This window comes from Schistocerca cancellata, chromosome 5 (genome assembly GCF_023864275.1).
Source record: "Schistocerca cancellata isolate TAMUIC-IGC-003103 chromosome 5, iqSchCanc2.1, whole genome shotgun sequence".
Classification (NCBI taxonomy): domain Eukaryota; kingdom Metazoa; phylum Arthropoda; class Insecta; order Orthoptera; family Acrididae; genus Schistocerca; species Schistocerca cancellata.
The window spans coordinates 79,172,569-79,184,862 of NC_064630.1; the positions used below are offsets into that span (position 1 = coordinate 79,172,569).

The 12,294-nt window shown below is 45.5% G+C and overlaps 1 pseudogene; it reads right to left on the minus strand.

Annotated features, from left to right (window-relative positions):
- Positions 1 to 11,298: 11,298 nt before the first annotated feature.
- On the minus strand, positions 11,299 to 11,416 carry LOC126189731 (5S ribosomal RNA; annotated as a pseudogene).
- Positions 11,417 to 12,294: the final 878 nt, after the last annotated feature.

Below are 12,294 nucleotides of genomic sequence, written 5' to 3' on the forward strand. Positions count from 1 at the left end.
GACCACACACGAGCGCTGTGATATCCCCAGCAGTCCGACGCCCTGGGTTCGGTGTCAGCGATCGTACTCCACACAGTCCCAACTTAGCTCCAGCCGATTTTCATCTGTTTCCAAAACTTACAGAGCTCTCTCGAATACTTCACTTTGACAGTGATGGACCGGTGTAAGCAGAGGTGAAGTTGTGGTTTCGTCAACAAACTCGAATATTCCACAGTGACGGTAATTCGAGTTGGGAGAAATGTATTCCTCGCCAGAGTGACTATGCTGAGAAATAAATATGTAGAGATGAAGAATAAAGATGTAAAATGATAATAATGTTTATTTTATTGAAAAAGCTATAAGAGTTCTCATGTAAAAAATTTAGAGACATCAGTTTTCAGCAGGCCCTCGTAGTCACTGTAAAGGCTTTCTTATGTTTTTTAAGGTTGATGATGTGCAAGTGAAAAGGGTGGAAACTACAGATCTACACTTAAAAGCTCACATCGGGAATCGTTTAAGTGCAGTATTTGAAGATACGTAGATGAGTATATCTGTCTATGGTAATACTGAAAAAAACGTCGATCATGTGAATCCACTGCTGCGAAGCATTTGGTAAAAAGTACGTAGTTGGCCCACTTATGTATTTTTTGTTGATTATTTGCGGTATATGTCTATAATACGAATCAAAATTGTCTTCCGAGCCTTGACCACTACCCAACTCACGTTTTCTGAATTTACTATGAAATTTTAGTCTTTATGACGAAAAGTGCATTAACCGTTTTTAAATATGGAGCGAACATAAATATTAGGCTACACTAAAGGTCAGTGTGTTAGCGCAACCTCTATTTGCCATTCACATTCGCTGGCTTCACCGAGTCTCAACAAAATTATCACCTTTCAACCTGGATGCGCTACACAATCAAGATTTCGAGGAAAGGAGGTCTGAGAAATATCACACTACAGCCAAAACATACCAGTGCTGCTGACAGGAAACCACCAAGTCTAAAATTTTTCTTGGTTCATTTTTTCGACAATAGTTAGGTTATACATGCTATGGATGTTCTTAGAAGGAAGTGCGACGTCAGAAAACAGCTTACACACGGCCTTGATCACTAAATGTTACTTTTAATTGTTACTTGTGACTCCTAGTTGTGACTGAAATCGCAGTAGAATACTGTAATGGTGTTATTGTGAAAACTATTGTCAGTTACTGTCATTCGTAAGAGATACATGTTTTCTTGCCCACCCCTGCAAGCCAAACGTAAGCACTCCCCTAGCTCGTGAACTAAGTAGTAAATAAGGTATGCGGAAGGAAACTTTTAAAAAGTAATGGCACTGTGAAGTCAATCCAGTTCACACGCAACAGTGGTGAGGCGGGTGGTGTGAGTGCGCTGAACATCATCTAAACTTCACAGACGTCGCTACGAGGAGCATTCAAGTTCTAAGGCCTCCGATTTTTTTCTCCGGACTGGAAAGAGATAGAAACATGCGCATTGTTTTAAAATGAGGCCGCGTTCATTGTCAATATGTCCCAGAGATGGCAGCACCGTACGGCAGATGGAATTTTACCGCCAGCGGCGAGAATGAGAACTGTTTTAAATACTTAAAATGGCGAAGTTTTCCTTACTTGAACAGCGTGCAATCATTCGTTTTCTGAATTTGCGTGGTGTGAAACCAATTGAAATTCATCGACAGTTGAAGGAGACATGTGGTGATGGAGTTATGGATGTGTCGAAAGTGCGTTCGTGGGTGTGACAGTTTAATGAAGACAGAACATCGTGTGACAACAAACCGAAACAACCTCGGGCTCGCACGAGCCGGTCTGACAAAATGATCGAGAAAGTGGAGAGAATTGTTTTGGGGGATCGCCGAATGACTGTTGAACAGATCGCCTCCTGGGTTGGCATTTCTGTGGGGTTTTGTGCACACAATCCTGCATGACGACCTGAAAATGCGAAAAGTGTCATCCAGGTGGGTGCCACGAATGCTGACGAACGACCACACGGCTGCCTGTGTGGCATGTTGCCGAGCAATGTTGACGCGCAACGACAGCACGAATGGGACTTTCTTTTCGTCGGTTATGACAATGGATGAGACGTGGATGCCATTTTTCAATCCAGAAACAAAACGCCAGTTAGCTCAATGGAAGCACACAGATTCACCACCACCAAAAAAATTTCGGGTAACCACCAGTGCTGAAAAAATGATGGTGTCCATGTTCTGGGACAGCGAGAGCGTAATCCTTACCCATTGCGTTCCAAAGGGCACTACGGTAACAGGTGCATCCTACGAAAATATTTTGAAGAACAAATTCCTTCCTGCTGTGGTTCATGGTGTGGGTTCCTGTAGTCATGTCCTAGTTCATGAACCACGGGCAACGTATGAGTGGCCAAGTAAGTGGTCCCGACAGTCGGGATACCGGTTACTTCAGAATAAGGCTGGGCATCTCGGACATATTCTGAGTCGTGGTCACCTTTGTGCTCATACGGCAAAGACTACCAAATCCACCGGTTAGTCCCTCAGCCGTTAGGGGTAAAACCCAATGGGACTAGGGGCAAGTAAGGCTAGCAACCTGCTTCCCTGGTGCTTTAAATATGATGCTGGCAACAATCAGAGCAAAATGCCTCGGACCTTTGGAGGTGACGGAGTCCCACCTCTCACTGACAAATCAGGGACTCCTAAGATACGACCTGGCAAACAAATGGTAATGAGATGGGGAGCTATTTATATCAATGGGGGCTACTCTGGGAAGAAGGTAGAGCTGGCAGAGGCTGCAAGTAAGATGGGGCTGGACGTTTTAGCTGTTAGTGACATTCGGGTAAGGGGTGAGAAAGAAGAGGAAGTGGGAGAATACAAGGTCTACCTGTCAGGAGTCAAAGCAGGAATAGCACAATGGGGTGTAGGGCTTTACATCAGGAAAGAAATGGAACCCAGCGTAGTTGCAATAAGGTATGTAAACGAACGACTGATGTGGATAGATTTGACAGTGTCTAGCAAGAAAATTAGGATTGTGTCAGTATATTCGCATTGTGAAGGGACAGATCAAGATAAGATGGATAGTTTTTATGAGGTACTCAGTGATGTAGTTGTTAGAGTAAAGGACAAGGACAGTGTTCTGCTCATGGGTGATTTTAACGCCAGGATTGGAAATCGAACAGAAGGGTATGAAAAGGTTATGGGTAAATTTGGAGAGGATATGGAGGCCAACAGGAACGGGAAACAACTCTTGGATTTCTGTGCCAGTATGGGCTTAGTAATCACAAACTCCTTTTTTAAACATAAGAACATTCACCGGTATACTTGGGAAGACAGGGGAACCAGATCTGTCATTGACTATATAATAACAGATCAGGAATTCAGGAAGGCTGTGAGGGACACACGTGTGTTCAGGGGATTCTTTGATGACACTGATCATTATTTAATCTGCAGTGAAATTGGAATTGTGAGGCCGAAAGTGCAGGAGGTCAGGTCCATATGTAGGAGGATAAGAGTGGAGAAACTTCAGGATAAGGAAATCAGGCACAAGTACATAACAGCGATCTCAGAAAGGTACCAGTTAGTTGAATGTAGTCAATTACAGTCATTGGAAATGGAATGGACAAGGTACAGGGACACAGTACTAGAAGTGGCTAAAGAATGTCTTGGAACAGTAGTGTGTAAAAGTAGGATGAAGCAAACAGCTTGGTGGAATGATACAGTCAAGGCAGCCTGTAAAAGGAAAAAGAAGGCGTATCAAAAATGGCTACATACCAGAACCCAGGTAGACAGAGAAAGTTATGTTGAAGAAAGAAACAAAGCCAAACAGATAATTGCAGCATCGAAGAAGAAATCGTGGGAAGACTTTGGAAACAGGTTGGAGACTATGGGTCAAGCTGCTGGAAAACCATTCTGGAGTGTAATTAGCAGTCTTCGAAAGGGAGGTAAGAAGGAAATGACAAGTATTTTGGACAGGTCAGGAAAACTGCTGGTGAATCCTGTGGATGCCTTGGGCAGATGGAGGGAATATTTTGAAGAGTTGCTCAATGTAGGTGAAAATGCGATCAGTAATGTTTCAGATTTCGAGGTAGAATGGGATAGGAATGATGATGGAAATAGGATCACATTTGAGGAAGTGGAAAAAATGCTCAATAGATTGCAGTGCAATAAAGCGGCTGGGGTGGATGAAATTAAGTCGGAACTCATCAAATACAGTGAAATGTCAGGTCTTAAATGGCTACACAGGATAATTGAAATGGCCTGGGAGTCGGGACAGGTTCCATCAGACTGGACAAAAGCAGTAATCACACCAATCTTTAAACATGGAAACAGAAAAGATTGTAACAACTACAGAGGTATCTCTTTAATCAGCGTTGTGGGTAAAATCTTCTCAGGTATTGTTGCAAGGAAAGTGCGAGTATTAGTTGAGGACCAATTGGATGAAAATCAGTGTGGGTTTAGGCCTCTTAGAGGTTGTCAGGACCAGATCTTTAGCTTACGGCAAATAATGGAGAAGTGTTATGAGTGGAACAGGGAATTGTATCTATGCTTTATAGATCTAGAAAAGGCATATGACCGGGTTCCTAGGAGGAAGTTATTGTCTGTTCTACAAGATTATGGAATAGGAGGCAAACTTTTGCAAGCAATTAAAGGTCTTTATATGGATAGTCAGGCAGCAGTTAGAGTTGACGGTAAATTGAGTTCATGGTTCAGAGTAGTTTCAGGGGTAAGACAAGGCTGCAACCTGTCTCCACTGTTGTTCATATTATTTATGGATCATATGTTGAAAACAATAGACTGGCGGGGTGAGATTAAGATATGTGAACACAAAATAAGCAGTCTTGCATATGCGGATGACTTAGTTGTGATGGCAGATTCGATTGAAAGCTCGCAAAGTAATATTTCAGAGCTAGATCAGAAATGTAAGGACTATGGTATGAAGATTAGCATCTCCAAAACGAAAGTAATGTCAGTGGGAAAGAAATATAAACGGATGGAGTGCCAAATAGGAGGAACAAAGTTAGAACAGGTGGACGGTTTCAAGTACTTAGGATGCATATTCTCACAGGATGGCAACATAGTGAAAGAACTGGAAGCAAGGTGTAGCAAAGCTAATGCAGTGAGCGCTCAGCTACGATCTACTCTCTTCTGCAAGAAGGAAGTCAGTACCAAGACTAAGTTATCTGTGCACCGTTCAATCTTTCGACCAACTTTGTTGTATGGGAGCGAAAGCTGGGTGGATTCAGGCTACCTTATCAACAAGGTTGAGGTTACGGATATGAAAGTAGCTAGGATGATTGCAGGTACTAGTAGATGGGAACAATGGCAGGAGGGTGTCCACAATGAGGAAATCAAAGAAAAACTGGGAATGAACTCTATAGATGTAGCAGTCAGGGCGAACAGGCTTAGATGGTGGGGTCATGTTACACGCATGGGAGAAGCAAGGTTACCCAAGAGACTCATGGATTCAGCAGTAGAGGGTAGGAGGAGTTGGGGCAGACCGAGGAGAAGGTACCTGGATTCGGTTAAGAATGATTTTGAAGTAATAGGTTTAACATCAGAAGAGGTACCAAAGTTAGCACTGAATAGGGGACCATGGAGGAACTGTATAAGGGGGGCTATGCTCCAGACTGAACGCTGAAAGGCATAATCAGTCTTAAATGATGATGATGATGATGATGATGATGATGATGATGATTCCTTCCTGCACTGCAACAAAAACGTCCGGTAAGGGCTGCGCGTGTGCTGTTTTACCAAGACAATGCACCCGCACATCGAGCTAACATTACGCAACAGTTTCTTCGTGATAACAACTTTGAAGTGATTCCTCATGCTCCCTACTCACCTGACCTGGTTCCTAGTGACTTTTGGCTTTTTCCAACAATGAAAGACACTCTCCGTGGCCGCACATTCACCAGCCGTGCTGCTATTGCCTCAGCGATTTTCCAGTGGTCAAAACAGACTCCTAAAGAAGCCTTCGCCGCTGCCATGGAATCATGGCGTCAGCCTTGTGAAAAATGTGTACGTCTGCAGGGCGATTACGTCGAGAAGTAACGCCAGTTTCATCGATTTCGGGTGAGCAGTTAATTAGAAAAAAAATGGGAGGCCTTAGAACTTGAATGCACCTCGTATTAGCTAATGCGCAAAGGACGACCAGAAGCAGTGGATACGTAGCCAACAACGTTTCAACTATGGGAGAATCAGCAGAATGAACGAGAATTCATAGATGGCACACGTCGGTTTCGCAGAAAGAGCAGCCAGTTGGATAGGCGGGGGTGAGGGGGGGGGGGGGGGGGAGATTGGTAGATGTCCCTTTAGACCCACTGGTTTAGCTCACGGAGAATGCGGAGGACGGTGTTGCCTTTTCTGTGGGCTCATCTCAGGGCTGACGCGCCGTAGCTTCATGATTTTCTGGTTACTAAACGGGTTTTTTGAAACTCCGGTTAGAAATTTAACGTCTTGCCTCTTTCCCCCCCCCCCCCCCCCCCCCCCACACCAAGCAAGCATGGACTCATTTTCTTGGACGTAAGTAATGTCAGCACATTTCATACAAATGGAATTCTGCAAGAGGGGCTCCCTGAAGAATATAACTGCCTTAACCCTGACGTGTCTCAGCAGTTAACACCAGTAACTGCCAATAATTCACAAGCTGTGTAGTTCATGTAGGTGATGAAGAAAAGAAGCACCATGATTACAGTGGTCTTTCTTATGTTTAATTATTGTAAATACTGAATTGTATTACAAATAAGGAAGACAATGATTAACCACAGTTGTATACAACTTTCTTTAGGCGTGTGGATATACACTGAAGCGCCAAAGAAAATGGTGTAGGCATGCGTATTCAAATACATAGATATATAAACTGGCAGAATACGGCGCTGCGAGCGGCAACGCCTTTATAATACAACAAGTATCCGGCGCAGTTGTTAGATCAATTAATTCTGCTACAATGCCGGCCGCGGTGGCCGCTCGGTTCTAGGCGCTTCAGTCCGGAACCGAGCGACTGCTACGTTCGCAGGTTCGAATCCTGCCTCAGGCATGGATGTTTGTGGTGTCCATAGGTTAGTTAGCTTTAAGTAGTTCGAAGTTCTAGGGGACTGATGACCTCAGCAGTTAAGTCCCATAGTGCTCAGAGCCATCTGAACCATTTGAGGTGCTACAATGGCAGGTTATCAAGATTTAAGTGAGTCTGAACGTGGTGTTATAGTCGGCGCACGAGCGATGTGACACTGCGTCTCCGAGGTAGCGATAAAGTTGGAATTTTCCCGTACGACCATTTCATGAGTGTACCGTGAATGTCAGGAATCCGGTAAAACATCAAATCTCCGAGATCGCCTGAAGAGACGCGTTCCACGTGACAGAAGTGCAACCGTTCTGCAAACTGCTGCATATTTCAGTGCCCGGCCATCAAGTGTCAGAGTGCGAACCATTCAACGAAACATCGTCGATATGGGCTTCTGGAACCGTAGACCCACTCCTGTATCCTTGGTGATTGTACGACACAAAGCTTTACGCGTCGCCTGGTTCTGTCGACACTGACAATGGACTGTTGATGACTGGAAACATGTTGTTTGGTCGGACGAGTCTCGTTTCAAATTGTGTGAAGCGGATGGACAACCTCATGAATCCGTGGACCCTGCATGTCAGTAGGGTATGTTGAAGCTGGTGGAGGCTCTGTAATAGTGTAGGGGCATGATCAGTTGATACGTCTAGATACGACTCTGACAGGTGACAACTATGTAAGCGTCTTGTCGGATCACCTGCATCCATTCATGTCCATGGTGCATTCTGACAAACTTGGGGAATTCCAACAGGACAATGCGACACCCCAGAACTCCAGAATCGCTACAGAGTATCTCCAGAAATATTATTCTGAGTTTAAACACTTCCGCTGGGCAACAAACTCACCAGACGTGAACATTATTGAGCGTATCCGGGATGCCATGCAACGTGCTACTGTGAAGAGACCTCCAGTCCCTCGTACTCTTACGGATTTATGGACAGCCCTGCAGGATTCACAGCGTCAATTTGCTCCAGCACTACTTCAGACAATAGTCGAATCCATGCCATGTCGTGTTGCGGCACTTCTGCGTGCTTGCGGGTGGCCTTACACGATATTAGGCAGGTGCGACAGTTTCTTTGCCTCTTCAGCGTACAATCTGCATTAGATTGTAGCTGGCGGGTGTCGGGATTGTCAGCAATAATAAAGCAAAAGAAAAAGAAAACTTGAACATGCTCTTTGGCGTACGACAAATACACACTTCACTACCATATTATGATCAACCCCCAGGTGTGATGTCCATAGAATATAGCTCGTGATATGTACCATTCAAAGCTGTAATGATGCGGGTATTTCGATTCGTCGCCATACAACTTGACATATGATGTGTATTTATAGGTACATATTTTAAGACAGTTAGTGATGTGAGAGAGGGAGATATGAGATAACAGAATGGCGCACATCTGGCGGCGCATAACTCTATGTAATGTACACTCCTGGAAATTGAAATAAGAACACCGTGAACTCATTGTCCCAGGAAGGGGAAACTTTATTGACACATTCCTGGGGTCAGATACATCACATGATCACACTGACAGAACCACAGGCACATAGACACAGGCAACAGAGCATGCACAATGTCGGCACTAGTACAGTGTATATCCACCTTTCGCAGCAATGCAGGCTGCTATTCTCCCATGGAGACGATCGTAGAGATGCTGGATGTAGTCCTGTGGAACGGCTTGCCCTGCCATTTCCACCTGGCGCCTCAGTTGGACCAGCGTTCGTGCTGGACGTGCAGACCGCGTGAGACGACGCTTCATCCAGTCCCAAACATGCTCAATGGGGGACAGATCCGGAGATCTTGCTGGCCAGGGTAGTTGACTTACACCTTCTAGAGCACGCACGGGATACATGCGGACGTGCATTGTCCTATTGGAACAGCAAGTTCCCTTGCCGGTCTAGGAATGGTAGAACGATGGGTTCGATGACGGTTTGGATGTACCGTGCACTATTCAGTGTCCCCTCGACGATCACCAGTGGTGTACGGCCAGTGTAGGAGATCGCCGACCACTGGCGACAACATCGATGTACTGTGGAGACCTCACGCCCCACGTGTTGAGCAATTCGGCGGTACGTCCACCCGGCCTCCCGCATGCCCACTATACGCCCTCGCTCAAAGTCCGTCAACTGCACATACGGTTCACGTCCACGCTGTCGCGGCATGCTACCAGTGTTAAAGACTGCGATGGAGCTCCGTATGCCACGGCAAACTGGCTGACAATGACGGCGGCGGTGCACAAATGCTGCGCAGCTAGCGCCATTCGACGGCCAACACCGCGGTTTCTGGTGTGTCCGCTGTGCCGTGCGTGTGATCATTGCTTGTACAGCCCTCTCGCAGTGTCCGGAGCAAGTATGGTGGGTCTGACACGCCGGTGTCAATGTGTTCTTCTTTCCATTTCCAGGAGTGTATAAGGGGGCGAGAGTAGGTGTGCGGCGGTGTTGTTCATTAGCTGCTTCTTGGAACAGGATGCGAGAGCAATGGCGTTAAGTTGGATCTCGACGAACGCAAATGTAGTGTTAGTCGCGGGGCTCGTGCAGAATCGACCTAATCCCGAAATTTAACAGAGGTAAACCATAGTTCCCCACTTCCTGGGTGAAGGGCGTGTCTACGACACCATTTAGATAGTCAGCATGTCGTGCCGCCATATCCTTAAAGAAAAAGGCCCTGCTTCCGGCGTCCGTGCCATGCACCGCAGAGGTCAGTGACGCTGCAGCAACCAGTGTTGCAGCATGAAGGTAAACTCACAGTGCATAGCCAAACACTAACGCAATGCTTCCTCTGTTTTCTCCCTCATTCATCGCATTTCTGAGGTGTTTTACCATCGTAGCTTGCACATTGAAATACTAAACTAAACTCCTCCCGAACAGGCCATGAAGCCACAGCGGTACCGACCGGCCGCCGTGTCATCCTCAGTTCGTATGCGTCACTCGGTGCGGATATGGAGGGGCACGTGGTCAGCACACCGCTCTCCCATCCGTATGTCAGTTTCCGAGACTTCTCAGTTAAGTAGCTCCTCAGTTTGCCTCACAAGGGCTGAGTCGACACCACCGGGATAACAAGGCCGCCCAGCAGTGTTAGTGACGTCACAGTAAGCGGCCCATAGCCGACGCAGCAGTCCACGGACACCTCCGTACAGACGCGCCTGATGCTAACGATCTTCTGTCCGTCATACAGAAAGGAGCGAACTATAATTCGAACCAAAGACCAAATTATATATATTCTTGTGAACAGCATAAAGGTTCATAACGAAATACCGATTACATACACGGGCAGGAATAAGTTTAATCGATTGAGGAACTTTGCCACTATTTTATAATTGTCAGAACACTATTTAGCTTTAAAACTCGCATACAGGTGGTGACAAATGCCAACTGACAGGAGGACTTAACATTTTCAAGCTATTACACTGAAAGTAAATTATCTTGAACACTGTCATAGATAGCAAAACCCTCACAACCCTCACAACTTTCGTTTACAATAAGGTAACAAGAGTTCGCTTTATCTCATAAAACACATGACTATTGTGAATTTACTCATATGTTCATGGTGACAGCTCTTTTCAAGAATTTTTGCAAGTGTATCCCCAGTAATGAAGAATGGAAACAAAAGACAGATATCAAATATTTTCCTTTTGACATAGACATCATGGAACATAAGATTCTGTCTTGCACTGTGATACTAAGGGACTGCTCTCTCCTTTAAGAAAAGCCTGACAATTTGAAGTTCACTCTGCTGTTGAAGATACACTTCTTGAAACAATATTAAAAATGTTATGAAAGGTAAGTAAATGAAAAACAACCAAGTGCATTACATGTAATAATGTGAGCAAAAGGCTAAGGCTCTCTTTACCTACCATTTTCAATCTCTCTACAGCTTATTTCCTTTTACACGTAGAAATCACCAACTGCAAGTCTTATTATTGCTGTCTGTTACTAACAAAGTGCTTTTCTATTTAGAAAACCTGACAATTTGATGTTCATTCTCGTACTGAAGATAAACACTTTTCAGAGGAGTTCTAGAACCTATTCCTGCCCGTATATGTAATCGGTATTTCGTTATGAACCTTTATGCTGTTTACAAGAATATATATAATTTGGTCTTTAGTTCGAATTATAGTTCGCTCCTTTCTGTATGACGGACAGGAGATCGTTAGCATCAGGCGCGTCTGTACGGATGTGTCCGTGGACTGCTGCGTCGGCTACGGGCCGCTTAGTGTGACGTCACTAACACTGCTGGGCGGCCTTGTTATCCCGGGGGTGTCGGCTGAGTGCACCCCGCTTGCCAACAGCGCTCGGCAGACCAGATGGTCACCCATCCAAGTGCTAGCCCAGCCCGACAGCGCTTAACTTCGGTGATCTGACGGGAACCGGTGTTACCACTGCGGCAAGGCCGTTGGCTGTACACTGAAATGCGTTAAGATTATAATCAGTTTGTATCAGGACTTCTGTGATCACAAATTCTTTTGCGTGACCGGCACATATACGGACTGTGTGTTACTGTCACCACTCATCTCGCAGCTGTGAAATCTATCTACAGCCACATATTGCTGTCCAACCCTCCAGATAATGTGAGAGGTTGCTCATTCACAAGAATCATTCATTAACATTAATCTGACGACAGCACCTTATTCAATTATTTCAGATAGCAATGCATGCACAGCCGGTGCAAGAAATAAATGAGCTGCAGGCAATTATTAGTCTCAGGTGAAGGCAGACAGGGGTATCATCGCAAAGTCTACAGCCGAAATCATACAGAGAGTGAAGCAGGAGCAACTAAGACAGGCCATCTCAGTAACGCCGTGTGCGAGTAAATTCAGGGTGAACCGTAAACTCTATACCGAAAATCCCCGGAAGTTGTTCACAGGTATTTTCTGAGAAAAAAAACGACAAGTCTTCGATACAACAAGCTATTAGAGTGACTGCAGGGAGAGTGTAGCCTCTGCTTGGCCCGGCGCTAGGAGGGGGAGGATGGTGGGCCCATCGACCCGGCCGCCGTTTATCCTCGGGGAAGATCCCCGAAACTCATTTGATACTAGGATGAGTAGATTTGGATCCGTCACGGAGTGACTGGAACAAGGAAAAATCCCCTACCCTACCCGGGACTGAACCCAAGCCTTCTAGATGTGGTGTTGACTGAACGCAGGATCTCCAGGGCAGGAGTCCATTAGTCTGCCCACTAACCTACCACGGCCACAATATTTTCTGAGTATTTTCGTATGAAGAACCTATGCTCTCCTGCGGCTCGTTACACATTAATAACATAATCACGATTTATT